General features: G+C 38.0%; 1 long non-coding RNA gene across 2 annotated transcripts in view; it reads left to right on the top strand.

The window, feature by feature from the left end:
* The window catches only part of LOC120408285, a 205,853-nt gene extending 198,600 nt beyond the window's left edge, over positions 1 to 7,253 (top strand). For both annotated transcript variants that reach the window (XR_005600584.1, XR_005600583.1), the window contains exon 3: positions 6,987 to 7,253. This is a non-coding gene — a long non-coding RNA (uncharacterized LOC120408285). The remainder of the gene's footprint in view (positions 1 to 6,986) is intronic.
* The last annotated feature ends 5,204 nt before the right edge of the window (positions 7,254 to 12,457 follow it).

The following is a 12,457-nucleotide window of genomic DNA, read 5'->3' as shown; positions in this document are numbered from 1 at the left end:
AATGCAACATCTCTGTACTACAAACTATGCAAAGGTGAGTGAGGTGTGAACAAAAGTGTACTGGGAAGATGTTAGATAAGTTTCAAAATATAGGCAAAGAAATGAAAGTTACAGAAGCATGGTCTCTAAATGCTAAGGATGATCAGCATTCAGACACGGCAGATTTTTTCTCATTAGTTAGCAGAAAGTTTCTCTCATAACGTAAGTGGAAGCCTAAAATAGTTCTCCATTCAAGTTCCACTAGTGTGAAGTGCTTTGGGATCTACTGATGAAAAAGTACTAGATAACAGTTAGGTATTATTATTTTATTATTGGATATTCTTCTGTCAATTGTAGTGGCTTATGGATGAGAGCTGGGTGCAATTTTTCAGACAAATAGTTTATTCACCAAAAAAATGCAGTTTCAGGCTGACCGAAACTATTCACAGATTTGGCAAATGGTTTCAGCTGAAAAAACTAAAACTAAAATAAAAACAAAAAATTCAAAACAAAATGAAACATTTTGACTTTTCTTTCAAAATGACTATTCTTTCAAGATGTAGCTAGGCTTCTATATTAAAAAAAAAAGTGGTAAACACCCAAAAATTAAACAAAATGAAAAATTGGAAAAAATTAGTTCTAACTCAATCAAAATACTTTGCTTGACCTAAAACATTTTATTTTGTTTTCAGTATTTCATTTTTGGGAGAAAAAACAAAAGTTCCATTAGGGGTTGACCCAACATGAATTTTTGGAGAGTTCTTTAGTTTGGCCAGAGAAACGAAAAATCAGTTCTTCACTCAGCAGTATATGCATGAACTAAAAAGAATGATCCCAATTTGTAAAATTATTTTTCTTAAACTCATTTGGATATTAGTTTAAAAGTTGATTTGAAAGGTTGAGGCTGGATGTGAATGGTGAGACAGATGATCTTCAGGACTAAACCAGTTCTGGTTCGAGGACCAAACAAGACTGTTAAAATTACCAGCTTAATTTTAAAGACATCACCACAATGTAAAATTAATTTGCAGATTCTAATTGCTTTAATCATCAGTGAAATAGCTTATGAAACAGAGAGGGATACACATAGGAAAAGGGGCCAAGATCATATTAGTAAAATGTTTTGTGATCCATTCCAGGTAATCTAATGGCTAGTTCTCAGAACTCCTGTTGAACCTTTGTAAGCATGACACACAACAAGGTCTGCTGTTAAATCAGGGTGATAGTGTGCTTGAGGGGGGCATTCAAAAAACTAGTCCAATGACCAAGCATCTTCACCGGTTTAGGAGTGCATTCATGGGGGACAGGTATCTAGACATAGGACTTGAAATGACTCATTGATGACATTTCCAATCTATCCCCCCATAAATAGGGACAAGAATTGATTGTGGGTTTTTTATTATTGTTTGTACATGGATTTAAAGATACACTGTCAAGTTAAAAACTGCATGCAATTAGAAAAAATGAACATTCCCTTTGCTTATATTAATAACATCTTGGGTAATTAAAAATTGCTTCAGATTTAAATTCTATTTTATATTTATGATTAGCCACCTCTGAGTGACTAGGGCAAATAATAATAATAACATCATCACAGAATTGTATTTATTTGTGATTTATTTGCCCTGCTGTACAATACTGGTAAAAATGTAAATTTAGGGGAAAAAGGCAAAATTTGTCAACTCATACACATATTATTTGACCAGCTCTACCGGAGTCTGCTGTTACCATTGCTTTCATTTAAGGATATAACTGCTATCCATGGTGCTCATGTCATTAGCCAAATGCGCTGTTGCAGCATGGTGACATGTAATAATGTCTGTGTCATATACTGCTATTTCCATTGGGTCTTTCACCCATTTACTTTCATTTTCATAAAATGTCTGAAGCATTTTTTTTCAAATACTAATTGCTATATTTTGGATGCCAGCCTGAAAGGGGATAGACATTTGCAATGGTATACAGAAAATGATTGACACGGCACGTATAAATACTTATTCTCTCATGCCTTTGATATGTCACTGATTGTCACACCTATTCTACTGCCAACTCCTTGTCAGCATCTCTCTTAATGGCCCATTAGTCAATTAGGCATTCGAGAATGGGCTTGCACATGAATTCCATTTTTCTGTTACTGCAGCTATCAAGAGCCTGATCTCCCTTCTTCTGGTAACAGGATGAATTCCACAACAGACTTGTAGTAGAGCAGTTGCTGAGAGAAGCAGGAGACACAGAGGATGGGTATTGAGCAAGTCTGAATTTTAGCAGGGGATCCTTTATAGGTGGAAAAGCATATTGATGACCTGAAATTGTTCCTAGTAAATAATACAATGGTTGGATGAAGCAGCTGGACTTTTAATAGCAGAGAAAAAAACGTAAATAATAAATATTGAGCACCATCATGTTCACTGATGGGCTCTGAATTACTCAGATCCTCCCAGGAAAAGGTTGAGGCGTCCTAGCAGAGAGAGCTTAGTGAAGATGGTTACTGAGTACTCTGCAGTGGTCAAGAAAATAGGAAATTAAATATGATGAAATATGAATAGTAGAATATGAAAGCATCTACAAAAGAGGCTAGAAAATAGTACAAAGGCGTTTATAAGAGCATTTATAGAAATCACTAATATGCCAGCGCCAAGATTATTGGGTTCATTTTCTCTAAAAAGGAAATAGGTGTTGGTGGTCGATAGACCATAGAAGTCAATAGAAAAACTCCCATTGAATTCTATGGAAATGGTATCAGTCTCTCTGTATATATCGGCAGGATGCAGTAGAGAGGAAGAAATTGAGCAGCATAAACATAGCTACCCATGTGAATGCCAATGAAGAAGATGATCTCTGTGTGTGTATATTATGTACATTAAAAGTGAACAGCAGAAAGAAAAACTGATGAAAGCAATGCTAAATACATGAGGATAACAATCATCTATATCAGAGAGATACTCTACACTTAAGTAAAAACAAAAGTAGGTGAACTGGCAATCCTGTGAACAATAAAGCTAATAATGGCTTAAATCTCTTTGGAGAGATGGCTTGCCTGTATACTGTTGAAGAAATGTCTCAAGGGCTTTTTGATAAAGATATCAGGAGTGGAATTTGTTGGAAAATGGGGGGGGGAAATCATGTTGTTGTTTTTTTTGGTCAGAAATATTTCTGGTTTTCATCAGAGATATATTTCAAGGAGTATCTTGCAGATCAGCTCTAGTTGGGAGTCATTCACACTTGGAGTTGCACTTACATACACCAAATCTGAAATTGGCCTGTTTTGTTTAATACTGTTGTACAGAGATAAGGGCCAGATTCTCAACTGGTTTATAGCTCCATTAAAATCCACAGAGCTACAGCAAATCAGCTCTGAGAATCAATCCATTACATTACATGCTGATTATCCAAGTTGGGAGATTGGAATTTACTCTTTATAAGCTTAATTTTCTTTCCCACCATGTGAAGATCTTGGGATTTGTTCCTAAAAAGGAGCTTCTTAGGGGATATTTATGTTTTGTTATTAGAAATGTTATTGAACTTTGGGGATCAATGGGAATGTTTCCTTTGAAACCCTTCTGTGGGTATTGTAAAATATTCAAATCAATAAAAAGAAATGAAAATAGATTAAAATATCCAGGGAAGGGCAACAAAATAGTTAGTGGCATGGTGGTGTGTGCATGCTATTTTAACATTACAAAGACTAGAATTGTTTAGCTTGGGAAGGCAAAGAATAATAAATATAATTTATATTGCACTTTTCACCCAAAATTCTTTACAAAGATGGATAATACCGAGTCTTCTAGAGCTTTTCATCAGTAGATCTCAGAGTGGTTTACAAAGGACATCAATATAATTGTTTCACAGAGAGGTGAAGTGACTTGGCTAGGCTCACCCAGGAGACTAATGGCAGAGCTGGGAATAGAACCCGAGTCCTAAGCCCAGGCACTAGCTACTAGTCCATACTGCCTCCCTAAATATAATGATCTTCATTTTATGCATGGTGAAGTGGAAGCACAGACCAGTATAGGGCCAGAGTATGAGCTTGTGTAAATTGGTGTAACTCCACTGGCTTCCAAGTCAATAGTCACTTTTTGAAAAGTTAGGTCTAGAACTATAATTTTTGGCCCCCAAAGTTTGGAGTGTTTATGTTTCAGGGCCCTGTGCTTGACCCATTAACGTGGTAAGAGCCAGGCATGAAATTTGGTTCTGTTTCCAGATTTGGATTCTGAACCCGGGGGTGGGGTTATCATAGCCATGGTACTGGTTCTGGTCCATCTCCAGTACAACAGGTACTAGATTTAAATGAGGGGGAGGCTGTGATTAAAGCTATGTAGAATCTCTGACGGGTAGCACTTCAGCATTTTTAGTACATTATCTGTTCAGTGCACTGTACAAATGATCTAATCCTCACCACACCCCTCTGGGAAAGGTGAGTAAAATTTTTCACATGGAAAAACTGAGCTTGAAAGATGAAGTAACTTGCCCATGGAGTGTGAGAGTAATGGAACTGGGATTAGAACTCTGACCTTTCTGATTCCTCACCCTGTGTTCATTCTTCCAGGTCATGTTTGATCTGCAGGACATTGTTTCCCTAGGATTTTCCATCTGGTAAACAGAACCTTTGTTGTGCATAAGAAGTTGAGGGCAGAATTTGGCCTCTTATATGAAGGAGCCATAGTAATGTGGTGCTATCACAGATAAGAACTGTTTGGCAAATGAAAAGCTTTGGAGGTGGAAGATCTTGTTTGGGAATGTTGCTCCCCTTATCCTTAAGGAACAGAAGAGGAAGTTGCACATGAAGGATTATGTCTAAGGAAGAATTTGGTGGGGGAAGAGGAAACCACCCTTCACTATCCAGTTTCTTCCTGTAGGTAGCAGAGCTTTAAAAAAAATATTAAAAGGCAAACCGCTCTAATGCAGATGAAGAGGTGAATTAAATATTTGAACACCAAGATCTATTAAATGAAGCTAGGGATACAGAAATAGCCAAAACATTCAATAAAGCTTCCTAACCTGAATACATGGGTTACCATGACAACAGAAAGTCAAGATCCCTCTTTTTCCTACAAAATTGCCACCCCCAACCCAGCCCCCCTCAAACCAATGGAAGAAACAGCATGGAGTCTTCAAAATTATAAATACTGAAGCGAGATATGAAGAATCTCCAAAACATTTGGTATAGCTCCTGGTTCAACAGTTTTACATCTACCTGGAAAAAATATAAAATAAAACAACACTCTCTTATCATTCCATTTAATCTCTTGCTACTTGGAATCATTTGAAAGATTTCGTACTGTTGCCGAAGAAATTTTCTGTGCAGATTACAATAGTATAATAAGGATATATTAAAGGATTTTGTTTATTTATTTATAAATAGAGGTATGTGGGATATCAGAGGTATAGTTTCAGGTGTTACTCTGTGAATGCACAAACTGATGTCCCTTTGATGCTAACTAGTTACCATTCTCTGTTCCTTCCAGACTTGCTTGCTGTATCAGAGAGATGCTTAAAATATGCATACCCACACTCAAACAGAGCAAATGCAAGCAGGCTGTTCCGACTACATTCTTTTATCACCAGTTGGGGGGTTGTTTGAGGGGAGAAATATTGATTATCCTCATCAGAGGCAGAAAGCAAGAGTCTAATCCAGAAATGTGTTTGCAGCAGTGTTGGAGTCAGACATGGCATATTTGGTGGTTCTCTAGAATTTTTTCCTAATAATTTCTGTAAAGGTGCTTAAGAAATTGGATATGCTAATTACCAATTATATCTGATTTTTCACAATCTCTTCTACCCATCAAAACCTAACAGGAAGGATAGGCAAACAAAGAACCTCTCTGATGGTCTTGCTCAGTGACAGGCTGGGTGGGGCTTGCTGGGGCCCCTTGTTAGCAGAGCTGGCATTTGAGATACAAGAAGGAGAACCTCCACTTTCAATTTAATAAAAAGCAGGGGTGAAATCCTGGCCTACTGAAGTCAAAGGGTGCTTTGCCATTGACTTCAGAGGAGCCAGGATTTCATCCTAAATTTCTAGATCTTTTCCTTGTGATTTGATCGATTCCTAGATCGATTTGAAAACATAAATCAATACGAACCAAACAGGAAAGGAGCAATTAACTGGCTTCTATTACTGCACCGTGTGACCTTAAGCTTTGCCCCATCCTCTCTCTCTCATGTATGTTTTTATGTAAAATGAATCAGTTAAGTTTGGAAACTTCCCTACTAACTGTTCCACCAGAACCATGTGGGGGATGAACCCTGCAGCATTGTACCTTTTGGAATCATATGGTATGTCTACATTGCAATCACTGAGTGTGATGGCAGCTTGAGACGACATACCTGAGCTAGCTTTAATCTCACTAGTTCAGGTCCCAAAACAGTGAAGCCACGCCAGAGCAAACATCGGCATGGGCTATGAGTAATTAGGGTTTCAGGCAGACTTGTACAATCTGCACTTCTGTTGCTTGTTCACTGTTCTGGGACCTAGGCTAGCGAGTTTAAAACTAGCTTGTGTGTGTCAGCTCGAGCTGAAATCACACCCAGTGACTACAATCTGGACAGACCCATAAATATAATTAACTGAGCTAGAAACGCTTTGAGGGAGCCCAGTGTAAATTTCTGGCAGTCCATCATTAGTCCTGCATTAGGGATACATTTCCAAACATACCTCTACCCCAATATAACATTGGCGGGAGCCAAACAATCTTACTGCATTATAGGTGAAACAGCGTTATATCGAACTTGCTTTCATCTGCTGGAGCGTGCAGCCCCACCCCGCTGGAGCGCTGCTTTACCATGTTATATCTGAATTTGTGTTATATCGGATCGTGTTATATCGGGGTGGAGGTGTATTTGGTGTCTAAATTGTGCTCATAAAATAGGCAGATATATACATGTACAAAGTATGCATATGCAAACAAGAAAAATGTGTATTCACACATCCACGACACACAAAATGAGTACAGCACATGTGCTGGCCATTACCGGTTCTCTATGATTAAATTTGTGTTCTCTCTGTACAGGTACTTGTTTGAAAATTATGTGCATATTGCGTGATCAAAACTCATGCCCTTAGAGTGTCACTCAGCTCTAGCAAATGGCCAGTTCACAGAAATTGAGAAGAGGATCAGTCAGAAGACAACACATGAAAATTTGATTAGTTTACAATTATTTCCTATGCATCTCACAGTACAAAGAGTGTGTGTGTGTATTATGTATGCAATATATAGATGGTATTAATATGCATCTCTCTACATCTATATATAATATAATCAGTCACATGTTCTGTATATGCCTCAAATTTACCAGAAAACAATGTTATTTAAAAAAAATTGAAATGTTCTCTGTAGCTATTTAAAAAAAAAGTGAGACTATTTTTGTATTCCTCCACTTGTGAAGCTTCGGCATCCTTGGTACCATAAGTCAAATACACACTTCAAAGCGTGAAATGAAAATATGACTAATACATTCTTAAAAACCACTAAAAATGATCTAGTACAACTTTTCTAGATGAGTTTAAAGTCTGATATTTCAGGACCTTCAGGACAAATAGCAAGTTCTGTGTCCTGTTGGAAAGGTTGGAATCTGCCCTTTGCCATGTATAAAGCAGGGCTGTAAGATTTCAAACCTTAAAGTTGTCTCCACCGCAGGACTGAATATTGCCAAAACCAATTCAATTTTAGGAGGAAATTCTACATTTAGAGGCGAGAGAAGGTTTTGAGGGAAGTTTTTGTCCTGGAGTCACCACTGCAAAGTGACTAGTGATAAAAATACCCTTTCTGTGTTTCTATATTAACTGCTCACAAACTGCCTCGAAGCAGTTTTATTTAGTAACTCTGAACATGTTGCAAGTTTCTAAATGATCTGATCAATTCCACAACAACTGAGTCTTGTAAAAGACCATCCTACTACACTTATGACACCTGTCCCATAGGATCAAAAACGTGAATGTCACATTTAAGACTATACCATCCCACCTCAAAAATTTTAGCCACTCTTCCACACACCAGCAAAATAGGAAATGTGTATATTCCAAAGTCTTTCCTTTCATGACAAAGCCAGTAAGTAGAGGAACTCTGTCAGATCCCAAATGAAGCTACAACATGGCTTCTGGTCAAGACAGTGAGATGCAAGGGGAAAATATCCTTGCCACTAAAATTAAATTTTGCATGATTTTTGATGAAAACATCAAGTGGTGGATTAATGTTGCAGCAGTCTTATGAGATGTTAAAAAACATTTCTTGTGATGTTTTGTGATTATGTTTTCTGGGCAAGAACTGCATGGACCATCAACCATTTGTGACTTTGGAAAGGATTCAAAGGGAGGTGAAATACTACGACCCAGAAACCAGCTCAGTACCAAAACCACCCTCAATGCTTTGACACCATTGACACCTTTTTCTTAGCTAAATTCATGGCAAAATTGCTGGCTAGTTCCAGAAATGAACTCTGAGATGTCACAGAGTTTGATGGAACTATGAAAAGAGAACAGATGAGCAAATTTACCCCTCACTTCTGAGTGACTACCCAATGCCAATAAAGCAATCGGCTTCAAAAACGAGATAGAAATTGTGGCTAGTGGGAAAAATAAAATTCCTTTTATTTAACCCTAGGAAATCATAGATGCTTAGAGATATCAGATATGTGTGCAAAACAAGTTCTGTAGTATATTTTGTCCAGAAGACATCATTACCTAATTTCTCTTCCTGCAGTTGAAGATATAGATTACAAGTTTGGTTGATAACGGTGATAATGTTGAAGCAATATACTTAGACTTGTGTAACTCATTTGTCTTGGTGCTGCATGACATTTTGATTAAACAAAATAGAACAATACAAAATTAACATGGCACACATTAAATGGACTAAAACCTGGCTGACAGGTCTCAAAATGTAACTGTAAATAGGGAATCATCATCAAGTAGGTTTGTTTCTAGTGGGGTCCTATAGGGCTCAGTTCTTGTCCATACACTAATTAACATTTTTATCAACAACTTGGCAGAAAACATAAAATCATCACTGATCAAGTTTACAGGTGACACAAAGACTGGGGCTAGTGGTAAATACTGAAGAGGACAGGTCATTACTGCAGAACAGTCTTGGATAGGTTGGCAAGCTGGTGCATTTTAATATGGCCAAATATAAAGTGATACCTCTAGGAACAAAGAATGTAGGTAATATTTACAGTGTGGGGGACTCTATCATGGGAAACAGTGACTCTGTAAAGGACTTGGGGTCATGGTGGATAATCAGCTGCACGTGAACACCCAGTATGACACTGTGGCCAAAAGGGCTAATGTGATCATTGGATGCATAAACAGGGAATCTTGAGTCAGAGTAGGGAGGTTATATTATCTCTGTATTTGGCCTGGGTGTAACCACTACTGGAATATTGTGTCCAGTTCTGGTGTCCACGATTCAATAAGGATGTTGATAATATGGAGAGGGTTCAGAGAAGAGCCACAAAAATGATTAAAGGATTAGAGAACATGTCTTGGAGTGAAAGGAGCTCAATCTATTTCCCTTAACCAGGAGAAGGTTAAGGGATGAGTTGGTCACAATTTATAAATACCTACATGGGGAAAAGTTGATAATCTTGCAAAGATATGATAGGATCTGATGGCTGGAAGCTGAAGAAAGCAAAAATCAAACTGGAAATAAGATGCAAATTTTTAAGAGGGTATCAATTGGAACAATTCACCAGTGATAGGGAGGATTCTCCATTAATGGCAATTTAAAAAATAAATATAGGATTTTTTTTTCTAAAATATCTGCTCTAGTTCAAACAGCACTTAAATCAGGGAAACTCTGTAGCCTTTGCTATGCAGGAGGTCAGACTAGACAATCACAGTGGTCCCTCCTGGCCTTGTTATCTATTTATCCATCTATCAATGAATGACCTAGCAAAGGGCCGGTATAGATGGTGATCTTGATCATTCCAAAGAGTTGCCCACGTTCTAGCTGTGTGATTCCAATGACTCACAGCCTCATCCCCTGAGTAGATGAAAATCTACTAAAGAAATCTGCATCTCTTCAAACAGCATGCCATCTAATGGGCCTGCTAGTCTTTACAAGTCCAACTTCTTTTCAAACTTCCTAATTACTCTTTACTGCTTCCTTCAGAAATCCAGTCAGAAATGAAGAATCTTACATTTACACCTCTGAATTAAGGACTAAGTCAGGTTTGCTAACCCACCTCTTTGGGCCTGGTATCTGCTCTGAGAATGCAGCTGCTTCCGGGATATCATTGTATGACCGACAGCAAGGGGAGATGAGGGAATAGACTGTTCGGAATAGATCTCCAAAAGCCTCCTGCTTGAGCAGAAATCAGGCAGACAGAAATACATGGGACCAGCAGGCTAATATTTCTAGAGGACTCCTGTCTGAAAGAACGGAAGGGGAGGAAACTGTGTTTCAGAACATGCAAGCACTCTACAGAGTTAGCCTCTGTAAAGAGGGGCAAGAGTGAAGGAGGGCACAGGGCCGTCCCCCAGCTCCTTCTAACGAGCCAATAGAGCTGGCTGGGCTTGGATTACAGCTGCTGCTTTAGGATGACACAATAGATGCTTTCAGAGGAGGTTTGCCTCATGGAAATCCCCCAAGGTAATGAATCTCTGCACCACCCCCAGGTGGTTTAATGCTTCAATTTAACCTTTTAGGGTTTTGGTTTTTATATATATAATCCAAATTGGGATGTGACACAATGAACTGAATCACTTAGGTTTGATGACACCCAGATGCATGCCACTCTATTGGAGTGTTTTGTACAGTGCTTCTGTGTATGATTGCATGACCTTGCTGCTGTGGAGCAGAAGTACACCACCGAAGGTCTGTGTGTGTGTCTGTCTCTCTCTTGCTGTCCTACATTTTCTCTCTCCTTTGGTGTTTTCTGTGTGAGTAGCAGTGTATGTGCAGGCCTATCCTAGCATTCACCACCTCAGAAACATTGCCACTACTAAAACTGGAAGTTTTTCTTTGTGGTCACGAATTAACATCCAGCTGACAATTTGTAACCTCCTCCTTGCAGGGATTTAGAGTTAACATTCAGAGGGGTTTCCAAGAACCCATTGTGGAAGGAAATATATAATGTGTTTTCCTATGTTTCAACAATACACCCAGCTTCCTGTGTAATCGTGCATTACAAAACAGCCTTTTGATCAAATAAAATGTCTCACTTTTCCTTTTGTCCTCAAAAAGACTGCATTTGTGATACTGTATTATTTACACTGTACAAGTTATATCAAACGGTGTCGTGATTATTTTATGTACATTCCTCTTCTCTGAATGGAACAATGTAAGTAGATTATACTGCAAATTTGACATTTACAGCCAGTTTAGCTCCTTTTATAAATGCACTTTAGTACAATCCTAAAATACTTAAATACCATTTTAGTATTGTACTTTTTAGTGTGGAAGCATTTAGCATGAAGACCTGCTGAAGGTTGTGGTGGAGGTGGGACATTTTTCCAACAGAGGGCAGTGTTTATTTGCTAAACAGTTTGCCTTTCAGTTCTATGATTTTTCCTTTTGGTAGGTGAAGAACAGAAAAAGGACACTACAAAACAATCCTCCCATCGGTGCTTTCTCTGTTTCATTATTGTAGCTCTGAGCATAAATGCCTTTTTATGAACATTAAAAAAAAGAAAATCTGCATTTTTTCACATCAAGGAATTGGAGACCAAGTGGAAGGAACAGCTTCTCAGGATGAATATATAACATACTGTCCTGAAACATATAGAGAGATTTAGAAATTCTATTCCCCCCCCGCCCCCAACACACACTAAATAATCTGGTGAACATGATGGCATCCACTAGTGACTACATACAGTGGATAGTTGCTTTGCTTGCAGAGCTTTTGCGTTTTATAATTGGGTTCAGACTACCCTGACTCAGATTGCATAATCTCAGACGTATAGGGCACATTAACCATATGAGACTATGTTCATTGTACACACGAGGTTTACAGTCTGATCCAATGCTTGAATATAGCATCCCCAGAAGTCAAATTGTGGTGATGGTAATGCATCATAGTACAGTAGTGTAAGGTGCATAGACTGTTGTGAGAGAAGTCTATTGATGTGATTTAGGTACAGTCCATTAATGCTCTAGAAAAACAGTGTATTACATTCCACTTGAAATTGTATCAGCCATAAGAAACCCCATACGTAGCTTATACTAGCTAGAATGTCCTTGGTGCAGGATATTTCATTGGCATTAATTATTGAAAGTTAGTAAGCCTTGGCTGTACTTGCAGGAAATTCCCAGAACTTTGAATGCTACTGTTTAAATAATAAAGCTTGCTGAAAAATAAACAAATAAAACAAACAAACAAAAAACCAAACAAACACAAAACAAAAAGCAAAAAATAATTTCATGAAAAAATTGAAAATTTTGCAAGGTTTGAAAATGAGCATTTTCATTTTTCTGAATTTTCATGGAATATTTTGAATTTTCAAAATTGCAAACTTTTGAATTTTCATTTTCTCCCCTATTTT

This window comes from Mauremys reevesii, linkage group 6, assembly GCF_016161935.1.
Source record: "Mauremys reevesii isolate NIE-2019 linkage group 6, ASM1616193v1, whole genome shotgun sequence".
Classification (NCBI taxonomy): Eukaryota; Metazoa; Chordata; order Testudines; family Geoemydidae; genus Mauremys; species Mauremys reevesii.
This window is presented reverse-complemented; position numbering and strand designations above follow the sequence as displayed.